The sequence below is a fragment of the Pleurodeles waltl genome, chromosome 5 (assembly GCF_031143425.1).
Source record: "Pleurodeles waltl isolate 20211129_DDA chromosome 5, aPleWal1.hap1.20221129, whole genome shotgun sequence".
Taxonomy (NCBI): domain Eukaryota; kingdom Metazoa; phylum Chordata; class Amphibia; order Caudata; family Salamandridae; genus Pleurodeles; species Pleurodeles waltl.
The window spans coordinates 540,124,381-540,147,831 of NC_090444.1; the positions used below are offsets into that span (position 1 = coordinate 540,124,381).

A 23,451-nucleotide genomic window follows, 5' to 3' on the forward strand; every position below is an offset into this window, starting at 1 on the left:
TGTACATGTCATAGACATGGGTGACAGTCTGCCAGTAAAGGCTGACCAAGTTCTGGGATGCCTTAAGGTGTTGATTGCCATGATGTTGGACCTTGGGATCACTGAGCGATCTAGTAGCCCTTGGTCTAGACCTGTGTGTCTAGTGCCAAAGCAAAGGTCTATTGACATGTGGTTATGTATGGAGTACTGAACCTTTAGTGTGGTAACCTCAACCAATGCCAATCCAATCCCAAGAGCAGATGATTGTGGATCAGTTAGGTGCTGCAGGGTACTTCAGCACCTTAGACCTGACAGGTGGTTTTTGGCAGATCGCTTTGGCACCAAGAAAGAGAAAGTATTTTCTATGCCAGAGGGGCTATATCAGTTTAAGGTGATTTCCTTAAACTTAGACAATTCTCCTGCCACTTTTCAGCACCTGGTGAACCATGTTCTTGCAAGACTGAAACATTTGCGAGTATCCTACCCACCCATATGATATTGAAGTGGTCAGCAATTCATTAAAAAGGACTACCTGAGGCACCCGAAGCAGGTGTTGGGTAGGATACAAGAGGCAAAACTTGACAATCAAGGCAGCTAAGTGTCAGGTAGGGCAGGCCTCTGTAGTCTACCTTGGCCATGAGGTGGGGAGTGGGAAGATTCACCTGTGAGACACCAAGATTCAGTCTGTGAAGGAGTGGGAAGTGCCTACCACCCAGACTGAAGTTAGTGCCTTTGTAGAACTCACTAGGTATTATAGGAATTTTGTGGCAAACTATGGAAGTATAGTTGTCCCGTTGACTGCTTTACCTAAAGGAAGCTGTCCAGGAAAGTAATATAGACTGAAGAATGCCAGAAATAATTTGAGGAACTGAAGAAGGCACTATGCACTGCACTGGTACTGGTTTATTGTACAGGCGGATGCCTCTGACAAAAGGAGTTAGAGCTTAGAGGAGTGTTAGCTGGTCTGAAGGCAAAGGTAGAGAGTATCTGGAAGCCTTTATTAGTAGGAGATTACGACACAGAGAGCAGAAAAGGGTGGGTTTTCAGAAGGTGTGCTTTGCACAGTGTGGGCCTCAAGTAAGCTCCACTCATATGTGTTTGACCCTAAACAGATCATAAGCCACTGAAATGGCTGACATTTATGAAAGGAGAGAATCCCAATTTGTTAAGAGAGTCTATTTCTTTGCAAGGGTTAGAGTTTGTAAAGGAGCACAGAGCCAGACTGAGTCATCGGAATGCCGCTAGACTTCCCGGCTGGTTTTACCTATCTGACAACCTAATTTCCTCAGGTTAGGAGGTGGTTTGGGGTGTTCTGATCTGGGAGGGGTGTCTGTTGGGAGTGCCCAAACTGTACTGTTGTCTGGATACCTAACGCTGACATTTGGTGTCATCTGTAAACACGGATCATGTCTGTTCACCAAGACGTAGGCCTATCTCACGAATTGCGATCCTGTTAGACTGTGAGGGGCTCCCAAAGAACTACTCTCATGGTGGTGGAAGGCTTCCACCTTCACCAGAAGCTGAGCATAGTGAGCGCAGTGGTGGCTGCATATTGTGTAGAGATAAGTAGGAGTAAACAGGCCCTTTTTAAACTGTGTCACCGGAGGGAGGCCTACAGGCTCACTTACCTTTCTTAAAGTCCTGCTGCTATGTGCTTGCCTCCCCTCCTTGGCCTACATCAGTTGGATGTAAAGTGCTGTGCAGTGCTGGAATGGTGACTTTGTACTGGTTGTACGTGTGCCTGGGAAGGTTACAGTACAGCGCCAGAGTAGTGCTGTGCACTGAATACATGGTGAATGCATGTACTGGTTGTATGTATACCACTGAGTAGTAAATTACATGAGAGCTGTAGTGGTGTGCAGTGCATGCATGGTGAATGCATGTACAGACCCCACCATGAGAATCTGCGAGAAGTACAATGCATGAAGGCTGTAGTGTTGTTCAGTGCGCATGGTGAATGTGTGTGCTGGCTGTACGTGTGCTGCAAGTGGCACAATACAGAAAGGCTACAGTAATGAGCAGAGCATGCAAAGTGAATATGTGCACTAAAAGCATGTGTGATTATAGTGGCACACCCAATTGAGGTAACAGTGCTGGACACTGTGTGTGCTGAGTAGATACACTGAGTGCAAATGTGCCTGTTCTGCTACATTGCATAGAGTAACCTGGGTTCGATTTTTGAAAGCCCTGCCCTACCTGGTGAAAGCATGAAGAGGTAGAGTAATCCCCCAGACAGATTTGTGAATTACTGCATTCCTGTAAGCTGGGTGAAAGACACTGGAGAAGGGAGAGAGAAACTCCCCCTGTACACTTCAAAGGATGCTCTTCAGTGGGAGATCACAGTGAAGTGGGCAGGATACATTTCAGGAAGGAAATGTCATTGATAAGAGAATCATAAAGAGTAAGGCTGGATGCCTGGGATTAACCTTTTGATGCCCATATCATCTGTGACATCTAGGTGTGAACTCTAGTCACTCCCATAGCCTGTGTTGTGTCCCATCGCAAGGACAAGGGGTCTGCTTAGACTCCAACGCCTTGCCCCCTCAGGGAAGCACAGAGAGCACCACACTGTGCCTGTTCTGAAGAACAAGAGGAGCGACCTTTCCCAACAAGTTAGCTCCAAATTCAAATAAGGGGCAGGTACTCTAAGCGATAGGGTCTTTGGGAGAGAGACAACTCTTCAAACCACAACTTGACCCACCTTTAATCAGACTTATAGATGAACTCCGGTGCAAGAAACAGATCTACAAGACCAATGTCAGCAAGGGACTTGTTAATATAGCATAACCACAGAATGGACAAGCCCCTGCCCTGTCTAAGACAGTCATGTAGCATTGTTATTAGACCATACACTCACCCACAGCAAGAAAGGAGCCAGCTTAATAAGGTCAGAGAATTAATTAGAGCAGGAGGGTGGAAGGTTCAATAATCGTCTAGAGATCCAGTTTTCTTCTATACGTATGGCAGAGAGATTATGATAACCCCACAAGCTTGCCCCATAGGTAATAGTAGAGACACACTGCAGGTTATAGATTTTTAATTATGGGGAGAGGGTGCTGCTACAACCCTTCTGAGAAAGATTCGATAGAGAACCTGCCACTCTTCCTAATTTCACACATGCGCTATTCACATGTGGCTGCCAGGAATTGTTTGCATCAAACATAATACCTAGATAAAACAAAATGCGCACCAAGGCTAAGCATTGCTCTTGTGTCCCCAGGGAGAACAAGCAATTCTGCCCTGGGCCACAAAATATTATATTGGTCTTTTTATCACGGTTACTCATAAATGTGACAAATGAGTCAACCAGTGAGTGCAAATCACAGGGTGTCCTGGCCATTATTACTGCGTCATTGGCATATAATAATACCGGAACAGGAGAATTTCCAATCCAAGGAACATCCTTGGTTGAAACAGAAAACAAGGTAGAAATATTATTAATGTTTATAATAAATAACAAGGAAGCCAAAATACATTCCTGATGCATCCCACTAGATACAAGGAAAACATCTGAAAGCTTTCCTGCTTGGCCATACCGCACCCTAGCACACAAATGTTCGTGCAAAGAATTGATAACAAAAACATCAACCCCAGATTTAGCAGCATCAGCCACGGTTACATTCTGTTCACCTGATTAAAGACTGATGACAAGTTCATAACAGCTTGGTTGAGTGGGCAGTGCCTCGCGATAATATATTTACTCACTATCAGATTTAAATTCAAGCACTGCTCCACTGTTCCTGGCCCAGGACGAAAACTATACTGATAGGGAGACAAAATGTTATCAGTGGCCCACTCCTTGAGATTAAAAATAACCCTCCCCAGGATCTTCTCATTGCTGTCAATAAGATAAATAGGCCTAAAGCACGAAGGGGAACCTCTGTCCCTTTTTTAAAAAATTGGCACCATTGTATAAAGGGTCCATGACTCTGGAATCCTGGTACACATGGAGTTATTAAATATGATAACCAACAAGGAAGCCCATAATTCAGGATTGCATTTGAATAAGTCATTGGGAATTCAGTCAGGACCTGGAGCTTTACAATTTGGGCTGGAGCAACCACGACTTCCAGGAGAGAGACCTGAGAAGCTGGGGAATCTGTATCCTCTGCTTACATGCTATATCTTTGGCAAAGCAATAGATCATGGTAAAGTGCTTGACCCAGTCCTGACCAGAGATGTTACTCATCAGAAGTGGATTAGGGTGGAGAATCTTGCTGTCTAAGGTGGTTGACTATATACCAGAATACCTTGTTGCAATTGTGGGCAGGTGCTAGCTCAAGAGTATGCAAGTTCCTTACAAACAAGGCATGCTTCCTCTTCTTAAGAACTAGCTTGTGAGCTATCATTGCATCTCTTTCAGTCCCAGCATCTCTAGGAGGTCTTGACAGCGCCTTCCTCAACTTGGGGTTAGCCACAGAGCAGTTTTAATCAAACTACAGGGGGTGCTCAGACACAGGGAGAGCAGGTTTCGAGAGGTGACCCCTAATGGTATCACATTATAACTGACAACAGGCTGTGAGAGTTTCCCCTGAGGCACAACTTAGACAACCCAAGAAAACTGACTTGAAACGTTTGGAGAAGAGCACCTAGTGTGACCTCACGATCATTAAGAAACTACACCACTCAACCCATCCTTGGTCTGTTTATTGATGCAAACGTACTCTGCAGGAGGATTATCTCTACATAAGGGGCTGGCCCGAACAATTGAGAGGGCATTGTGATCACCCCATTGAGTTTCAACTACCTCTCTGTCAAGACATCACCGCAACAATTGCATGGAGGCGAATATGTAGTCTATTTTAGATGTCTGCCCACCTCCACTAAAAGTAGACTTGTGGGGCCTGGAGCCCCAAAAGTACTCCAAAACATCAAACAGGTCCAACACAGCAATCAATCTCTTCAACTCCTGTACCCTGGCATCCCCTAGCGCACAGGAAGCAGAACTCACAAACCCATCTCCCCTAGTCCATCCCCCAATTTAGCATTGAAGTCCCTACATAACAGGAGCCACGTCTGTAGAACATGCTCCCCCCCTTTAGGTTCCAGACCCATAATAAATTCAAAAAGGGCCTCAAACAGACTACAAAAGGAACTTTAAAAATGTTATAGAAATTGACCAGGTAAAAGCATAAAGTACTGTGCGTATCTTTAATCAGCAGAGCCTGAAATAATTGGCTAGCTGCATCAACTTTTGAAATCTCAACTCTGAGATTTAACTTAACCAAAATAGCAAGACCGCTCCCCCAGAGCCCTTCCATGCTGTGAAGCCACAGAAGGGATTGAATAACATGCATTACATTCAAAGTACTTGCACATAATAGTGGAGATAGCCCAGGTCTCCTGCATGACCACCAAGTCAAATGTGTCAATAAAAGTGACCCAATCGGGATTCATGACTTTATCTTTAAGTCTAGCCACATTCCAGCTGATGAGGGAGAAAAGGTTAGCGTGAGGTACTCCACTAGAAGGCAATCCCTTGCCCTGGGCTACTCCCTCCACAAAGACTTCTGAATGACCATAAACAGACAAGCAAGATGACTGCATATGCATGGTTTCCGGAGAAAGAACCCTACAAGGTTGACGATGAAACAGACAATGTGGAGAGATGACAAGATTATGACTTGCAGTAGACCCACTCTACCCACACGTCTACTAAGTAGACCCACATCCAGATCCCTTTGTGGGCTACCTATGTTCAGACAGAGTCAGTCGTGCTTGTTTAAGTTTGATAAAGGTACAAACCAGTTCATACATGGGATGCGTTGATCCTCCAGAACTATGCTTCCAACCAGGCCCGGTGATGAGGGAGTATTGCGGATCAGATGAGGGGGTCTGCAGAAAAAGCCAAGGAGCAAAATGTTGATATACCTAGCCACAATATGAATCTGGATCCCCGAAGTAAGAATTTTTTGGCTAATGCAGGGTATCTAAGATTGATAATAACAAAGTCTCCTTGAATTGACCTAGTAGAGGGCCCAATCCATGCCACATGCCGCAAAATGTTCTAGTGGTCCCCAAGGTCAAATCCTGAACACCTGGCAAGATAATGACACACCTTGTTACAGGGCTGATCAAAGGCCTCTGAGGCAGGTCCTTCAAAGGAAGCACACCGGCCAAAACTGCTGTATGGGAGCAGCAGGCCAGTGGGAGATCTTTAATCTGCAGCAATGTTGTAGTAAAAATTGTGTAAGACTTCTGTGGGATAGATTTGCTAGGCCCTAACAAGCTAGGCTCTGATATCACTGTGACTGAAGTGGATGCCCCACCAACTAGGCTAGGACTCTCAATACTGTCAGGAAGTGCCACTGGAGCTAATTGAGCCTAGGGTGATGAAGGAACAGACCCTGTATTTGAGGAAGACTTAATAACTCCCAAAGTCAAGGGTGAGGGCTCCATTACAGTGGAATTCTGCAGATTCTGGCAGTAAGTTAAGATTATCCCAATTTCACCCTCCAACCTGTCCAATTTTGCCCAAAGTGGTGACAACAGGTCTTGAGAGAGTCCAGCAGTTTTTGCAAGATGGGAGCCCAGCAAGTAGTGCCAGAAGGAGGAACAGTAGTGCTTGCAGCAACATTTACATAGCCAGGTGAGCCAGATGGGCTCGGGAGGACTTCAACAGCCCTCTGACTCTTCTGTTTGCACTTTTCAAAAAGTGAACATACCAAAGAAGAAGGAGCCATTTGAGTAAGGAGCTGTAACTGGCAAACAGGGTGAGTGCCTAGAAAAATACTTGTCCGGGGCCACAGTAAAATTAGGCCTCTCCAGTGATTCCTGCTCCCCATTCTGAATTATGTCCCCAAACTGATTCGCAGCTGAGTTGTTAGTGCCCCCATTAGCTGCCCCCGGGAACCCCCAAGAGCCCGACCGGCCCAGCAAGGCCCAGAAACAAACAACGCTCTGCCGAGTTGATTTCTTTTGAGATGACTCTCACTGCTTTGGCAAGAAAAGATTCAATAGTAGTGTGTTTCACGTCTACTGATGACTTGGCACCACAACCTTCCTTTTGCTCATTGCAACTAAAAAGGCCCTGTAGTTAAACTAAAAATACTAGTGCAAGTCTGAAGGTACAAAAAGGACAAGTCTGAACCAAATGTTCCTATTGGGAAATAGTGACTTACTTCAAAGGGTGAGATCCTGCCAGTTGCTGTGGAGTCCGTAATTCGAAAGAAAGCCCAGAGGACCACAAAGCAAGATCAAAGCCAAAGAGGCTAGGACCAAGATGGCAGGCCTAGCCCAGCCTCATTCAGCCGCAGACAGGCGCAGACAGGCCTGCTCTTGGCCTGGTTGCCCTGCGCCATGGTGGTGGCAAGTGCTTTTAAGCGCACAACATGAGCCCGCCCCCACTGGACCAAAACAGATGATGTCACAAGGCCTGCTGGGGGACGTAGTCTCACCCCAGAATGTCAGTCAGCTGTGTGGAATTTTCCCAGAATAGCACGTCCCGCACTGCGGTGATAGCAATCGCTTTTAAGCGCACAATGTGAGCCTGCTTCCTCTGGGCCAGAACAGGTGATGCCACCAGGTCTGCTGGGGGACGTAGTCCCATCCCAGCAGGTCAGTCAGGTGCATGGAAGTTGCCCAGAACAGCGCATGGCGGTGACTTGCTTTTGATGCGCACTATTATGTTTGTTTTATAATATAACGAAGTCTCATGCAGTTGCACCTTAAATGAATTAGCTATGTTTTAATTTCCTGAGTACACTATTCAAAGGTACAGCCTTGACAAGCAGTATGCTTTCAGGACACAATTTGCAGATTAACCACCTTGACAGGCAGTTTACTGCTGGCAAATTAAAGCAGTTTTTTGTCCTATTTTTTCTGTGCAATCATGTTGTATATTGATGGAATATAATTTTCAAGTTCTTTCTGCAATTTAACTTGAGAAGCTTATGGAGATGTTTTTGTTTTTAACCAACAGGGTTCCATGCTCCATCTGCGAGACTATAGACATCTATGCAAACCTTTTTGCCATTGCAGACATTTCTGTAGGGTGCTGAATTTTTAGAATATAGAGAGCAGAGAACCCATAGAACCTCTGAGCCTGACATGCTTCATTCTTAGACAAGACAACTTGTGCTTTCTGTAACAAGGCTTATGGGGATGTTGGAACTGAGCACACATTTGTTATAAACGATTGTTCCTGCCTTGGCAGAATGTTTATTTTATATTAACTTTATTGTGTGCAGTAAATTAGGCTAAGACAAAGTACTTTTATATTAACTTACACATTTGAGTAAGATTGCTATATTTTGATATTCACAAACGGCATTTTTGTAGTAACATATGCTTTTGTAATAACTTGCACTTTTGCAGCAAGTCACCACCTCCATTATTTTATATCAGAGGATGTTGCAGTACCAGTGGTTGGCCGTTGTAGTGCTGGATTTACTATACAAATGTAAAGCTATTACAAAGTGTAGGTTACTCAAAAGGAGTAGACTTACTTAAAAGTGTGAGTAGCCTTTGTGAATCAGGCCCTAATGTGTTTTCTTTGCCCCGTGCTTATTTTTGTACCCCATTTTAGCTGCAGACTTGTTGGCAATGATTATTCTATGTCATTTACAAGAAGTTAATTTATTATATATCATACAACTAATATTTAGAAAGCGTATCAAATATAAAAGTGCATAATTTTGAGTCTGGTTTCCACTCTTCCTCAGATAAAATGCTACCATCAGGTCTATTGCCCAGTAATATACTGTGTGTCACAGATATCCAGTGCCAGAGTGGGAAGGGCATTCCAATCAGCCAACCTTTTCAGATTGAACCATGGGGCTCTGTAAGTGTTAGGAAGTATGGGGGTATATCGGGATGGAGGGAGACCCCTCTCCAGCAACAGAGATGGGCTTCTACAGTGCACTGCCACAGAAGTTTTTCTCTCGTACAACCCTGAATGGTACCCACACAGATGTGCTTCCATAGGAATTAGACTCATTTTCAAATAAGCTTGGCTTTAACATTTTTCCTTATGCTTCTTTGAAAAGTGAATATTCCCTATGCCCCAGATGGTATGAATAAAGTTCTGAGGATGGGCCCTGCATAGCTCATTCTAATGATCTTGGATTTAATGATGCATGGACAGAGGTCAGCTCCCCTGTCACCAACAGCCTAAGGTCACTGCAGGGGCAATGGTTCTTGTGGTGCAACAGTTCTTGGGAATATTAAAGGGGTGTAAGGAAACAGGCTTTTTGCAGGAGACCCAGGTCAAATTTGATACCGTCATTAAAGTTTAGCAACTTTTAGAAAGTTGCCACTCTGTACTCCAGGTTGCCCAGCAGTCTCACAAAGACCCTAGCACACTGACAGCCTTCTGTCTTTATTGGGAGATATGTGAATGACTCCCAGGCTCAGGAACAAAGGCAGTTTACCCAGAGTGAGGTGTTACCTACTGTTCCAGATTGGCTACTCAGGGTGTTAGCCCAAAAGGTGAGCTTCAAAGGGGATGCCACCTTTGTGAAGGAAGTAGTGATTACACCCCTGAGCAGGATTTCTTTTGTTCCACAAAAAAGTGGAGACAGGGCCAGAGAGGGAAACTTGCCCACAAACCAGTTTTTCTGTGGGAGTGTATACCTCTGGTAGCCACACCTCTGGGGTGGGCAACCAAGCTCCTGACAACTGAAGAAGGGTCATGCCATCTTGAAAGAATGTTGCTCTCTTGGATAGCCAAGTGCCACACATCACAGGAACTTCATAACTAGGTAGGAGGGGACTCAGTATCCCACTGGCCGGGCACTTTCTTGCACAAAGAAAGACTGCACCATCGGAAGGAAGGACTGCACCTGCTGCACCTTGAGCTAGTGAAGATTTCATTGTGCCTGAAGCTCTTGGCTTGGGGAAAATTGATTTCCTGCCCCAGATGAAAGCAGTGACTCCAAGGATCAGTCAGCTGATCTCCTGGAACCAGCTTCAGGGTCACAAGAGATGAAGAAGCCTGAACTGACAACTTGAAAGCCACCACAGAAATCTTTTCACTTCTAGTTGCTGGGCACCCCAAAAGACAAATCTGAGATAGACAAAAGATGCACCCGAGTCCGCCTAACCTGGGGTGCTTTCCAAGTCTGGATTTGTGGCACCCAGGGGACACTAGCCCACATCTAAGAATTTCAACCCAACCGGGGGGCAAGGAGACCAGTAGCCCAGCATCAGCTGGCCTGCTACTGCAATGTAGAGAACTTTTAGGGACCCCAATATCTGTGGTCTAAGTTACCCCACTTCACCTAAGGACCAAGGAGCAACCACAAGGACATTCCTGTTGACCGCACTACAAGTAGAGCATCCTTTAAGCATCTTTTACCTGTATCCTCAGCATCAGGACGACTCCATTGATGTTTATAACGGTCGTCCCATACAGTTTGGAACTTGCCATAAAAAAGGTTCTGGTGGCCAGGTGACTGTCCCAAGTGTCCAATCTGGTCCCCTGGACCTCTGTCCAGTCAAAATTGGTTGCCCAACACGGGCCAGAGTAATCAAACTAACTTTTAAAAACTTTTCAAAAGTTTCCAAACATTTTGAGGATCAATACTTATTTGCCGTTGCATTTAAAAGTGATAAAATGTGTGTCTCCAGAACTTTCAGGTGGATTTATTTTATTACGTTTGCTAAAAAAATAAAAATGAAAAAATAGAATCTATTTTTATTAATTGGTGTCCGATTTAATTTGTGTTGTATGTCTTTCTATTTTTGGTGTTTGGTGCTGTTAAATGCTTTATACTAAGTGCCGGATTTAGGAGGCCCTAGCGCCACCAGAGCATCACTTCCAGTGACGCTCCGGTGGCACTTTTTACTGCTCCATATTTACAAGGAGGTGTAGCAAACTTTTTGTGGCATTACGCCACCTTATAAATATGGGCCCCTCAGAAGCAGTTTTCTGTGTCAGAGGGGAGTGCAATGGGTGTTGTAGTGGGCGTTCCATCGCAACACTCATTGTTTTTTAAGCTGCTCCAGATTTACATGAAATCGTAAATCTGTGGCAGTGGCAAAAAGTAGCTAGTTAGCATAGCAAAACAAGAAAGAATGCTTTTGTTCCTCCTAGCTTTTTGCTTTTCTATATGTGCTGCATTCTGCAGCACACATAGAAGTGCCAAATCACCATTGTAGATTGTTAATGTGCTGGAAGAAATACCTTCCTGCACATAATCACTCCCCTCAAAGCAGACACCCTTGCACTATGGTACAAGGATGACTGCATTGGCACAGGCAGCTTAACTTAGCCGGCGCAGGGGAAAACGCAGGGCTGTGCCATGCTCTTTTGATTACAGCGCAGCCCTGTGTTTCAAAACTGGCGCAGCAAGGCATAGTTTAAGTTTTGCACCTCACCGTGCTGCACCAGTTTCTTTTAAATCTGTCCCTAAGTTCCTTTGCCAAGCCTTTCTGCTTGCACCCACATCTAACCAGGGTTGTGCTTAATTTTAAGTCAACAAGCGTGACTGCTCCCAAGACGGTATTTGAGACTGTAGTGCACGATGAAGCCCCACAGCCATATTATATAGTACAACCAAATCCTCACAAGGACACATGTTGCAAGCTCCTCCATGTTCACGAGGGGCTTACCATACAATGTATGTTGTTATGTTAGGTGTGTTTGTATAGCGCATTAAACCCGAGGGCATCAAGCGCTATTCAGAGAGCCAGAAGATGGCAAAAAGCATTCACTCAAGGCTGTGCAAGGTAGAAAGCCAAGTGTTTAGCAGTTTTTTGCAAGCAGAGAACCTTTCAGCGCCCGCAATGTGGGGAGGCAAAGTATTTCATAATTGAGCCACACACAGATAATACTGTACTCTTAAAACATCTTCTTACCTTTTATGAATAATGCACACATTCTGTGCTGAAAACGAAAACACGATAGCTCGTATTTGCAATACTCATGTTTGCACATACCTTTGTAGATCCGAAATGAGGTCTTTACTATAGAAGACATTTTCAGGCTTGTTCCACTCCTGGTTCGGATCAAGTGGGTTGCAGTTCTGACTCCTCTGTTGAAGAAACTCGATAACACAAAGCAAAGTGATGACATTAATCTTACAGCAACAACCATGCACCAGCAACTGATTACAATAGTAGGTCACATGCTAACCCTCCAAAGCTGAGTGTTGCAGTTTTGCCCCCTTCTCTGAGACGATCTGTAGTAGAACCAACAGCTTTGCGGTTAGTTTTTTAATATTTCACCAAAGAATTAACACACATATTTTCACTCTGGACCTTCCATATTTTAGGGCGAGTGAATGTATCCGAAGACAAAGCATTAAGGGGGTCATTACAACATTGGCGGACGGCAACCGCCGCCCGCCAAATAGTAACCGCTGTGCGGCCGCCAATGCGGCGGCACTCCCGCGGTGCCCATTATGACAACCCCGCCGGCCCAGCGGGGATGTGGGCCGCAACATGGGAGCTGGCTCCAAATGGAGCCGGCGGTGTTGCGGCCGTGCGACGGGTGCAGTTGCACCTGTCGCGCTTTTCACTGTCTGCTATGCAGACAGTGAAAAGCTGCACGGGGCCCTGTCAGGGTAGCGCTGCCCTGGCGGATTATCACCGCCGGGGCAAATGTGGTGGGAAACCACCGGCGGTGCGTAATCCCCTCTGAAGCACCGCCAGCCTGTTGGCGGTGCTTCAGCCACAACAGCTCTGGCGGTCTTGGACCGCCAGGGTTGTAATGAGGGCCTATGTCATAACCTTTAGACAAGAGTACCTTCATATATGATTCGGCCAGACAAGAAGCTGTTAAAGATGGAACAATGACATGTACATATGACCTTCTTTGGGTGTCACCTTGATGCAGATGAGATGCTTTGATTGTGATAAAACTCGAATGGCAGGTATTATCAGGCACCCTGAGATATATTTTGATTAAAAATGGAAACAAACTCCCCTGTGAAAAAAAAGGGCAGTAGACAATATGAATTGGTAAGGACAAGCAGCAATCCAGCCACAAACCCATTCTACACTTATCAAGGGATATATCATATTAAACCAAGGGCAGAGAAAGAAATTGCATAAATGCACATTTTCTCATTTATAAGTTCATTGATTCCATGAAAAGTCCTTAAATAATTAAATAGTTTAGAGACAGTGGTGTTTAAAACATGGTTCGGGGAGCCAAAACACTCAGATTGAAAGATGGGCATCTAGTGCCGCCGTTCATTTGTTATTAGTTAAAGCAGTTATTCTGGACTGCGCCCATGTCTGCAGTAATCTTCATGATGATGACTGGTAGGAGAAAGGTATGCCATTACCCCAAGGACTGTAGTCAATGACTCAGCATATACGGATGCGTCTGCTTGTGTTGTGTTGTGACATTTTATTGACCTCTTATATGGCAACTGTGCAGAGTTTGCACCTTTTCTTGGTAACAGTGAACCGAGCTGTTTTTGCCACAAGAAGCTGTCTTGTTGATGTATCCATGCCCGGGACTTCTTGACCATTGTCCCTATTTGGCAGACCACTCACACAAGTGCAGAACATTGGAAAGAACACATTTATATATTGTGATGGAACGTCATCAGGAAATTAAAGAAATTCATTTAAAGACACTGGCGGACAGGATGTTTTGGCAAAAGGTTCTGCAATAGTGTCAGAGTATATTATTGATACTGTAGCGCAGTGATTCCCAAACTGTGGTCCTGGGACCCCTGGGAGTCCGTGAAGCCTCCTCGGGGTGCCCACGACTGCTTAGAAAATTAAATAAGATTAATTGTTTAGGTCCCCAGCTTTCAGTACAGAGTCAGTGAGGGGTCCCCGGATTCCAATAATGATTCAGTGGGGATCGCTGGGATCCAGTAATGATTACGTGGGGGTCCACAGAAGTCAAAAGGTTGGGAACCACTGCTGTAGTGTGTACCATGTTTGCTGGTGGCGCCTTATGTGGTTCCACCCTAGATGATGAATTCTTTGCACTTGAGTTGTCTGAAATGTGCTGACTTGTACTGGGAAAGATGTTGGAGGTAGTGAGTATGGCAGACTGAGATTGGCACTGTTCTGGCTGCTCTTGTGAATCCATAAGCTTTATACTTGGACTCTGTCGGAACGTCACTACAAATTACATATAACAAATTCTGTGACAATGGTTTAGTTGGGTGGGAGCACAGTTATGTACATAAGGTTAACTTTTCAAAGTACTGCTCATGGCATCAAACATTAAATCACAGGTAACATAAAAATAGCACCAATGTCACCATCACAAATTGCACCCTAAACAACATTACCAATAACAATGAAAACGAAATCACAATTCTTAATCCAGACCCGATGGTCATATAAAAAATGGAGGACCACTTTGACTTGTGACTGCCAACAGAGCAGATTGATAGCAGTAAGTACATCAAGAACCTATAGAGACTGGAGAGTGCAGCTAAATAGGCTTGCTCATAACTCACAAAGTGGGAAATGTGCAGGATTAGGGGTCGAAAAGATACTGACAGGAAACCTCAAAAGCAACATGCTACCAACCTGATCACATACAGGAGATTAAGCCAAGTTGAATCATGACATAAAATGTTCTCATCTTGTTTTGGTTTCATCTAGGTAGTTCCCATTTCCCATTTTATTACTCCTCTCTGCTTAAGAGCATGGCCTCCTCAATGTTTTCTTGATATCGAAGGTCTTAGATAGCTGACCAATTTTGACGTGATGCACTGGAAGTCTTTTTAACAACAGTGTTTTATACAGAATATCGGACACAGAACTATTGTGGGATAAAATATTGTGGCAAGAATATTGAGGACAAAAATATTGTGAAGGTAAGTTTCTATAGGTAAGCAAAGTTTTACTATATATAACTCCACAAATATGTACCTTGACTATATAGATGTCTTTAAGGTCCATGAATATAGAGTTAAGAATAGTAAATCTACAGTTAACTATTTGAACTTACCTTCTCTATATTTTGGCCCTCGATATTTTTGACACAATATTATGTTTTCAATATTCTGTAAGTGATCCCTAAACAACTCCCAGTACCTGTGATCGGACCACTAAATAAGGGGATAATTGGCTGGCTACACGACCTCTAGGTAAGGCTACAGTAATGCTGCACAGAAGTAATTCTAGTGGCAAAAAGGTCAGATGTCACATGTAGACTGAAGTAACAGAAATCAAAGCAATGTCTTACTGCACATGCTGAAAAAGTCTTTCTTATTTGTAAAAACTTGCTTTCACCATAAAAACTAGTTTAAAAAGAATGAGTTGGGAACACCTTGAAAACTCAATATTTGCCAAATGTAACTGCATCTGGCAAATAAACATATGGCAAATATAATTCACTGGTGAATGAAGATTTGCAGTAATCATGTCTCAAATATGATGTCTATCAATGTGGAACATGTCTGACACAGGGACTGTGGCATATTGTGGCTGCTCAAGAAACCTGGTGTTGATGTGGCAAGGATGATATGTAGCCTTTCTCTGGCCTTGAAAGGAGACTTTGTGGGTGAGGTTGTACCAGGGTCTTGTGTCTCCTAAATGCCAGTCAGGATGAGCTGGCATTCCCTTTCACATTCCAGTGACCAGACTTCAATTATTTAGGTCTCTCTAGAGACATAGGGGGTCATTCTGACCCTGGCGGTCATGGACCGCCAGGGCCAACGACCGCGGGAGCACCGCCAACAGGCTGGCGGTGCTTCTGGGGCCATTCTGACCGCGGCGGTACAGCCGCTGTCAGAAAAGGGAAACCGGCGGTTTCCCGCCTGTTTCCCGCAGCCCCAGGGAATCCTCCACGGCGGCGCTGCAAGCAGCGCCGCCATGGGGATTCCGACCCCCTTCCCGCCATCCTGTTTCTGCCGGTTTTCACCGCCAGAAACAGGATGGCGGGAACGGGTGTCGTGGGGCCCCTGGGGGCCCTTGCAGTGCCCATGCCCCTAACAGGGCCCCATTAAGATTTTCAGTGTCTGCTTGGCAGACACTGAAAATCGCGACGGGTGCAACCGCACCCGTCGCACACCAGCAACTCCGCTGGCTCCATTCGGAGCCGGCTTCCTCGTTGCTGGTGCTTTCCCGCTGGGCGGGCGGGCGGCCTTTTGGCGGTCGCCCGCCAGCCCAGCGGGAAAGTCAGAATGACCGCCGCGGTCTTTTGACCGCGGTACGGTCTTCTGGCAGTTCCCGCCAGGCGGGCGGCTTCCGCCGCCCGCAGGGGTCAGAATGACCCCCATATTGTCTCTCTGTGCAAAACAGGGCAGGAGCTGAGCATCTGAACTAATTTAATAGGCTTTAGAAGCACCAGCACCAACCAAGTTACTCCAATAAATATGGGCATCCATGTTCGGAGAATCTTTCCATTGTTCGAATTTGAAGAAAGAGACAGGGAACTCACAAGGAGCCTTTGGAACAAGTAGGCAGATAAGCTTAGCTGTTACCCCCTATGAGGAGAAAGACTAGTGGAAACTCCTCACTTCTGATTTGCAGTACTCGCTGCTCATGAAATTTCAGTACTGCTGTGGGGACATCCAACTGGGTGGGCCTCTGGAAGAGCAGAGTACTGAGACTGCTCTACTGCTAACCTTTGGAGTGTTCTTTCTCAGAAAAAAAGAGGGTTAAGCGGGTTGAAGGAACATGGTGGCTCACTTGACAATCAGTTTTGCCGAATATGCATTCACCACAAAGGCAGAGCCACCTTCATCAGAATGATGCTAGAGAGGTGTGACCTTTAAATAGGCTTTCTACTGTGGCTCTTTAAATAAGCTAGCTACTGAAAAGTAAAATTTGTTTCTCCGTAGTTGGTCCTACTTTATGAACAATTACCAATAAAAAGGTTTCCAGAATCTCTGTTTGCTTCATGGCATCTGGTCTAGTTACACAACCTTTGCAACATCATTACCTAGAAATACAGTGGGGAGTCCTATGCCAGGAAGGTGGAGTTGAGGGGTTTTACTGAAATTGCCCATTTGAAGCTTTAAACGTTACATTGGCCAGTAAGGCAATATCCAGGTGGATTACTGAGGTGTCTTAAACCCCTATTCTTCAACCTCAAGATGGAGTCTGGGCAAGAGTTAAATCAGACCACACTGTGGGAGGGAGAAAAGTGACTAAAGGGGGGAGTAAAGATGAATGAGTTGGGAAAGGTGGAGGGTAGGAAGGGGGGAGGATAGACAGCTATACCATCCTACTTTCCCTCTTCGCTCAACACCAAGCTGCTTGATCTCTTATGCCCATTCCTTCCCTTAGAATCCTACAATGGTCGTCCTTCAAAGCACTAGCTCTTGAAGACCTCTCCAACATACTCAGCTCCCTCAAAGTACTTATTATGAAGATGGTGTCTTACCCTCATCTTTCATCAAAGCTCTCTCTGGAGATGTTCGTTCACCCCTAATCACCATTGCTAATGCCTCCCTCACACATGGAATCATCCTAGAAGGTCTCAAGACAGGCCAGATCCTCCCACTTTTAAATAAACCTGCACTAGATCCTGATGATTTCACCAACTACAGGCCAATCACTCACCTATTAATTATCAGCAAGATTATTTTAAAAGCATACTATATTGAACTTCAAAATCAAATTAATGCTAACCATGCTTCCACAAGGAGACCTATACTTTACACATCATAGCTGATGTCCTCCTGGCCACAGACAAAGATAAGTCATGACTCCTGAGATTGCTGTACATCTTAACTTCCTGCAATACAATCAACCATCCTACCCTCATATAGATGCTGGAGTCTCAAATGGTATTCAATAGAAACAGTGTTCACTTCCTTTTCACCTGTCACCAGTTTGTTCACATGGACACCTCGGGTTTCAAAAGATCCCTATCACCAACAGAGTCCTCCATAGTCCCTAATGTTTTTAGTCACATTCAACCTCTACATGAGTTACTTGGGGCCATATGTATGAACACATTTTCCCATAGACACAGAATGGGTAAAACCCTTTGACACATCTGGCCCTTGGTGCTCTACTCACAGATAGCAGCATCAACATTCACCAATACGCCAATGATACACAACTCGTTTCAAACCTAAAGCCTCTGCTGCTTCACACATCCAATGCCTCAAACACTGCCTGCACATCATGCAGACCTTGATGTCCAGCTCCTATGTGAAACTCAAAGCAAAGAAGACAGAATTACGGTTATGTGCTAAGTAGAATAAACAAGGAACCATTGGCTCAACAGCATGAACCTTGACTGTTTTGAATCCCAACTTTCACTAACTGCCAAGTCACTCTGATTCATCCGGGACATCAGCCTCACTTTCAAAGAACACATTTCCAAAAATACACAAGGACAGTCTAGTACCAGCTATCTCTTCTGAAGAAAGGAAACTGTTTATATAAGAAAACAACTTCAGAACTGCATTTCAAGCACTCAGACTCTTGAATTTTGATGGGGGTAACACCCTGCTGCATGAACTCTCACACTTTGCACTGGCTCTCTTTAAGAACAACCTACATGCTGAGGCTTGTCTCATCCAGAGCCTGAAGAAATATGATCACATTACCTGCAACAGCACCATCTTCAAACCCAGTTGCATCATTTTCAAAATCTTCCAGACAAGCTTCCCATTTATGGTGATTCTCAGCACACTAGCAGGCAGGGCATCATGAGAATGCAGACTAAGAAGTGTGAAAAAGGAAAAGAACACAAATCAGCTGGCCTTTTCACCCTTGATCCGATCAACATCCCTTATCCACCAGTATTACCCCTGTGCTGCTCTAATTTAGGAAATAGTTGAAAACACACTTCTCTAAAGAACACTACATCACAATACCTAAACCATCCACAAACTAGCAACCATTTTTATCACTTGCTGAAATTATACTTGTCCTTGACCTTTTACAGCACTCCACTGTCTTTTTGCTAGATTTGGGCTATATAAATATCACATTAATTTGAAAACTTGCTTACTCTTAGCCTGGTTTTCCTCCATCCCCTGAACAGCTTGGCTCCTTCTCTCCACCGGAAGGGCAACTTTCATGATTGTGCAATGTTCTTCTTCAGTAGGTAGATGGAGAAAATGACCAAGTAACAATGGACAGAAAATAGCTGTCAGTGTCATCAATCAGTTTTTTTTTAAAAGAGTTGTATATCAGTAACATATTGGTTACATTCCAAAGAATGTGATTGACTTACATATTCAACATTCAAATTCATGTATTGTTTACTCTCAGAATTCAGCATTCATGCCTGTAAACCCCTTGCCAGTGCATAGCAATGGTTCTTTCAGACTAGGTCTTCAACAAATATTAACCACCCCTTATAAATGAAATGTTGTAAGAGAAGAAGTACTGGTGATCTGGCGCTATCGCTGGTGATAAATTTGTCAAAAAGCTGTTTGGAAAACATGTGTTTGAAGATCTCAGACAGCTGAAACTCTCCAGGCAATTGTGAGATTGCTGCAATGACATCACAGTTGCCTGCAGAGATTTCCCTGTCAGAGATTTGATTCTTGTGGGGCTATTTGTTTACAGTGAGATGACTATTAGTTTAAAAAAACAAAACTTTTTTATATTTTTAATATTGATGCTATACACATGTGCAACAAAATGAAGCAAGTAAATCCTCTATAGTTACTGAAAAGTCTTTAATTCGGTGTGCGTACTTCATCTCATCTTTGCTTTCAGAGGCAAACAAATGTCAATGTGACAAGATGCACACCCGGTTATTTGCCTCATTGTATTAAACACTTCTATCTATAAAATAGGTCTGATTGATAAAAGGCTGCTTACTTCATTGTATTGACATTTTTGTCCAGAGGACTATGATCCTGTGTGCTCTTGTGCCTGAAGCTTAATTTGTTATGGAGAATTATGCACTGGTGTGATTGTTAACTATACCTGCTATACATTTAATAAGGGGATGCTGAGAAAAACATAAGAAATCAATTTACGAAGGATTAATCCAGGTGTAAATCAGTGTTAGTACTTTAAAAGTTATAAAAGTTATATATGTTTCAGAAGAAGTAGAAGAAAGCACTACTTTGTAAATTGTATGTGCCTAAAGAACTCTTGCATGTTTATATATATATATATATTTTACCCATTAGAAATCAACATTGCCCTCAGGACTTGGTCCACCCGGGGGCTTAAAAAAAATGTCCTTCACGCACTTCATTTTAAAAAAAAATATTCACCGGATCCGCAGATCCGCCACAAATCGTGGTGAAATTTAAAGAAATAAATACTTTTTAGCCCTGGGGAGTCTCTTTGGGACCCCGGCACCAGAGCGATGGGTTTAGGCTGTCTGTACCCTGGCCCCTTTTCTTTTTTTTTTACCTTTTTGTCTGGGACTCGGCTCAAGCCAAGCCCTAACATGGTTGACAACACTTCTTTGTTGAAGTGTTGTCAGCCAATTGGATCTCGCTGTTAAATTGTTTTAGAAAAAGCTCTAAATTTCACCTCCTCAATCTTAGCCCCCACTTCATGGATCACCCTGAAGCTTTCCAGACAGCAGCTCACGTGACGGTCAAATGTATTGGGAAATTTTGCTGAAGATTCATCAAGTGGCGCCAAAGATATAAGCAAGCAAAAAACTGTTTTTTCTAGAGAAACTAGTGATGAGATTTATAGAAAGTGGCGCTGCACTGAGTGCAGCGCCACTTTCCCTGCGCACCTTAGCATCCCCTACCGCCACCATGTGTGCACCGTATTTAAAATACGGCGCACCATGGTGCAGGGTAGGGGGCCATAGCGTCATTTCACATGGTGCTATTGATGTACTAAGGAGGAGTAGCTCCAATATATTGGCGCTACTCCTGCAGAGCACATAGGGCTCCATTCTAAAGAATGGAAGCCCCCTTTTAATGCCTGCTCTTGAGCAGGCGTTAAAAGTGCCGTAAAAAATAGCTAATTTTTCCGGCTTCCCTAGCGGGAGAACGCCCCCGTGGAATACATTATGCTTGGTGCATTGCACCACCCTGTAAATACGGCGCAGAGATTTCAGCCTCATTGGACCACATTAACGTAACTGTAAACTTCATACTTGTATAGACTTCATACTTGTATAGCGCTCTTTTACCCTGAGAGCATCTTGGCGCTTTTACACATACCACTGTGGAACCCTTCCAGGCTTTCCCAGTGAAGTGCTCACTCCTGGGCACCCCCAAGGTGAAGCCAGGCATCCCTAGCGCTGCTGTGGAGATTAAGCAAGCTATTGCCCAGAGTTACAGAGTGGGACCCCATGATTAGATTGGCACTGACTCGAGAGTTATCAGGTCTGAGGAAATTGAGCCCAAGACCCGCCGAGATGGGAATTGAACCCTGGTCCCAGGCTACACCTCTGCATCAGGGTCTGCCGCTCTAACCATTGAGCCACACTTCTCCACGTCATAAATAATTAGGTTAATGTGGCACAAGGTGGCGCTAGTGGACTGTAAATATTCCCCTATGTCCTAACTATAACTACCTAGTGGCGACCGCCACTACGTAATATATAAATATATATATATATATATATATATATATATATATATATATATATATATATATATATATTGACAAATTAACAAAAAGTTGTAAGTGTACCCACAGAAATTTGCTTGAATGTACATGTATACTTTTTGGAATTTATAAACTTTTCCAGGTATATGCTTGATGAGCTGTCAATCACAGTTTTCCATGTGTACTCCAGGAAAAGACAGGTAATATTTAGGTGGAAGCATTTTTATCAATACAGAACTGTACACACCGTACAATTCCACATTGGGAAAAAGCTGTATAGATTTGAATTTGCGTATTTTATTTGTTTTTTTCTCCAATGGGAAATTATTTTTCCATTGGAACTACTTTCCTTATTCCCTTGCCCAGTGTAGGGCTGCTCTGTTTCCCTTCTCCAGCCTGATAAGTGATAACTACAGCCACTGGCAGGAGCAAATGTTCAATAATTACCAGGGAGGGAAAGAATCACAAGCGGTTTATGAAAGCTCACAAAATGATAAGCTGGTGGTTAGTCACAAACTCACAATGCTAAGAGTGTCTTGTAACCTAACTTACACTTATGGAATTCCTGGGGCATGTCAGGGAGGTGGTCAGGGGAATAGCATGCAGGTATGATGAACATTAACTCCATTGTAACTTAGAGGATATTTAGAAATATAACTGCTTTTCACACACTATGCAACTATGACTAAGTTACTTCTTTATGATTCAGGGTGATGTTATGGGGAAAGAAAGGATCCTCTGGATATCCCCGAAGAGCATGCACCTCTGCCTCAAGTTCATTGTAGCAGGCTATACATAGTTATAAACCACACTAGAGGACAGAAAAAAGGAATACTGAGTGTGAGAATCCCATAGGGTTATACACTCATATGTAAAAACAGCCCTCACCCATAATTTGTGGCATGCTTCATCACAGGGCCCTGCTAACACACTCTGGGATATATGTCCAATAGAGTGGAGCAGTAAGGGTAGGGGAACATACAATGATTATTTGTTTTTTAAGTCTCAACTTCAGGATGTTAAGTGTGTGAGATGCTGACATGCTCATTGGCATTGCGTAATATGATAATAATTCTTACTGATAACAAATGCAATGTTATTTTCTGTGCATGTTCTTTTCTAAGCTGTGTTTCATCTTTATTAGTTTAAAAAACGTTGTTTAATCAAAACCTTGGACGAAGGCATTAAATCCACGTGGAGAGATGAAGTTACATTGACTAGGCTTTGTGGGTATTAGTAGAATGTTTTGACTCCTAAAATTGATTCTAACAGGCAATCTGTGAGTAGGACAGTACGCAGTATCTTTACACATTAGGGGCCAGGTTTAAAGAAAGGTGGCGCAGCGCAGTGCTGCGCCACAATTGCCAGCGCTGCCTCACTTTAGAAATGCAGGGATGCGCCGTATTTAAGTGGATGCAGTGCACCCCTGCGTTTCCCCCTGTGCTGGCGCTAAATTTAGCTTACCAGCGCCAACGCTTTGTACGCAGGCATCCTTGCACCCTCGTGCAAGGATGTCTGTGTTGAGGGGGTGTGATTGTTTATATTCGGGAAGGTGTCCCTTCCTGTACATAAACAATCACTAATGGTGGTTTGGCACTTTAGTGTGTGCTGCACAATGTAGCACACTCAGAAGTGCCAAAGTGTCATTTTCAAATGATTGTTTATGTGAAGGAAGGGACACCTTCCCACACATAAACAATAATTTCTTACATTTTGCTTTTTCTATGCATGCAGCAGAATGCAGCATGCATAGAAAAAGCAAAAAACAATAAAAGTATTCCTCCTTGTCGCGCCTTGCTAACGCCACCTCTGGGGGTGGCGTTAGATTTTGACGCTGCCTCAGGTTTACGAAATTTCAGAAACCTGAGGCAGCGTCAAAATGCAGTGGGTGTCGCTGTGGAAGGGCCACGCAACATCCATTTCACGCTCCTTCCACCACAGTGCTACGTGGGAAGGAGTCGTATTTACAAGGTGGCGTTAAGCCACAAAATGTGGCTTAACGTCACCTTGTAAATACGGCGCTGTGCTTAGCGCAACAGGAGCGTAAAAAAAAGTGACGCTCCTGTGGTACTAAGGGCCTATAAATACGGCCCTAAGTAGGCTGTT

General features: G+C 44.1%; 1 long non-coding RNA gene across 1 annotated transcript in view; it reads right to left on the reverse strand.

Moving 5' to 3' along the window:
• LOC138295820 (uncharacterized) overlaps positions 1-23,451 on the reverse strand; it is a 77,906-nt gene that overhangs the window by 36,787 nt on the left and 17,668 nt on the right. Inside the window, exons 3-5 of the long non-coding RNA XR_011203692.1 lie at positions 18,815-18,901; positions 18,408-18,522; positions 11,860-11,966 (exon numbers count right to left, since the gene is read on the reverse strand). This is a non-coding gene — a long non-coding RNA (uncharacterized lncRNA). The remainder of the gene's footprint in view (positions 1-11,859; positions 11,967-18,407; positions 18,523-18,814; positions 18,902-23,451) is intronic.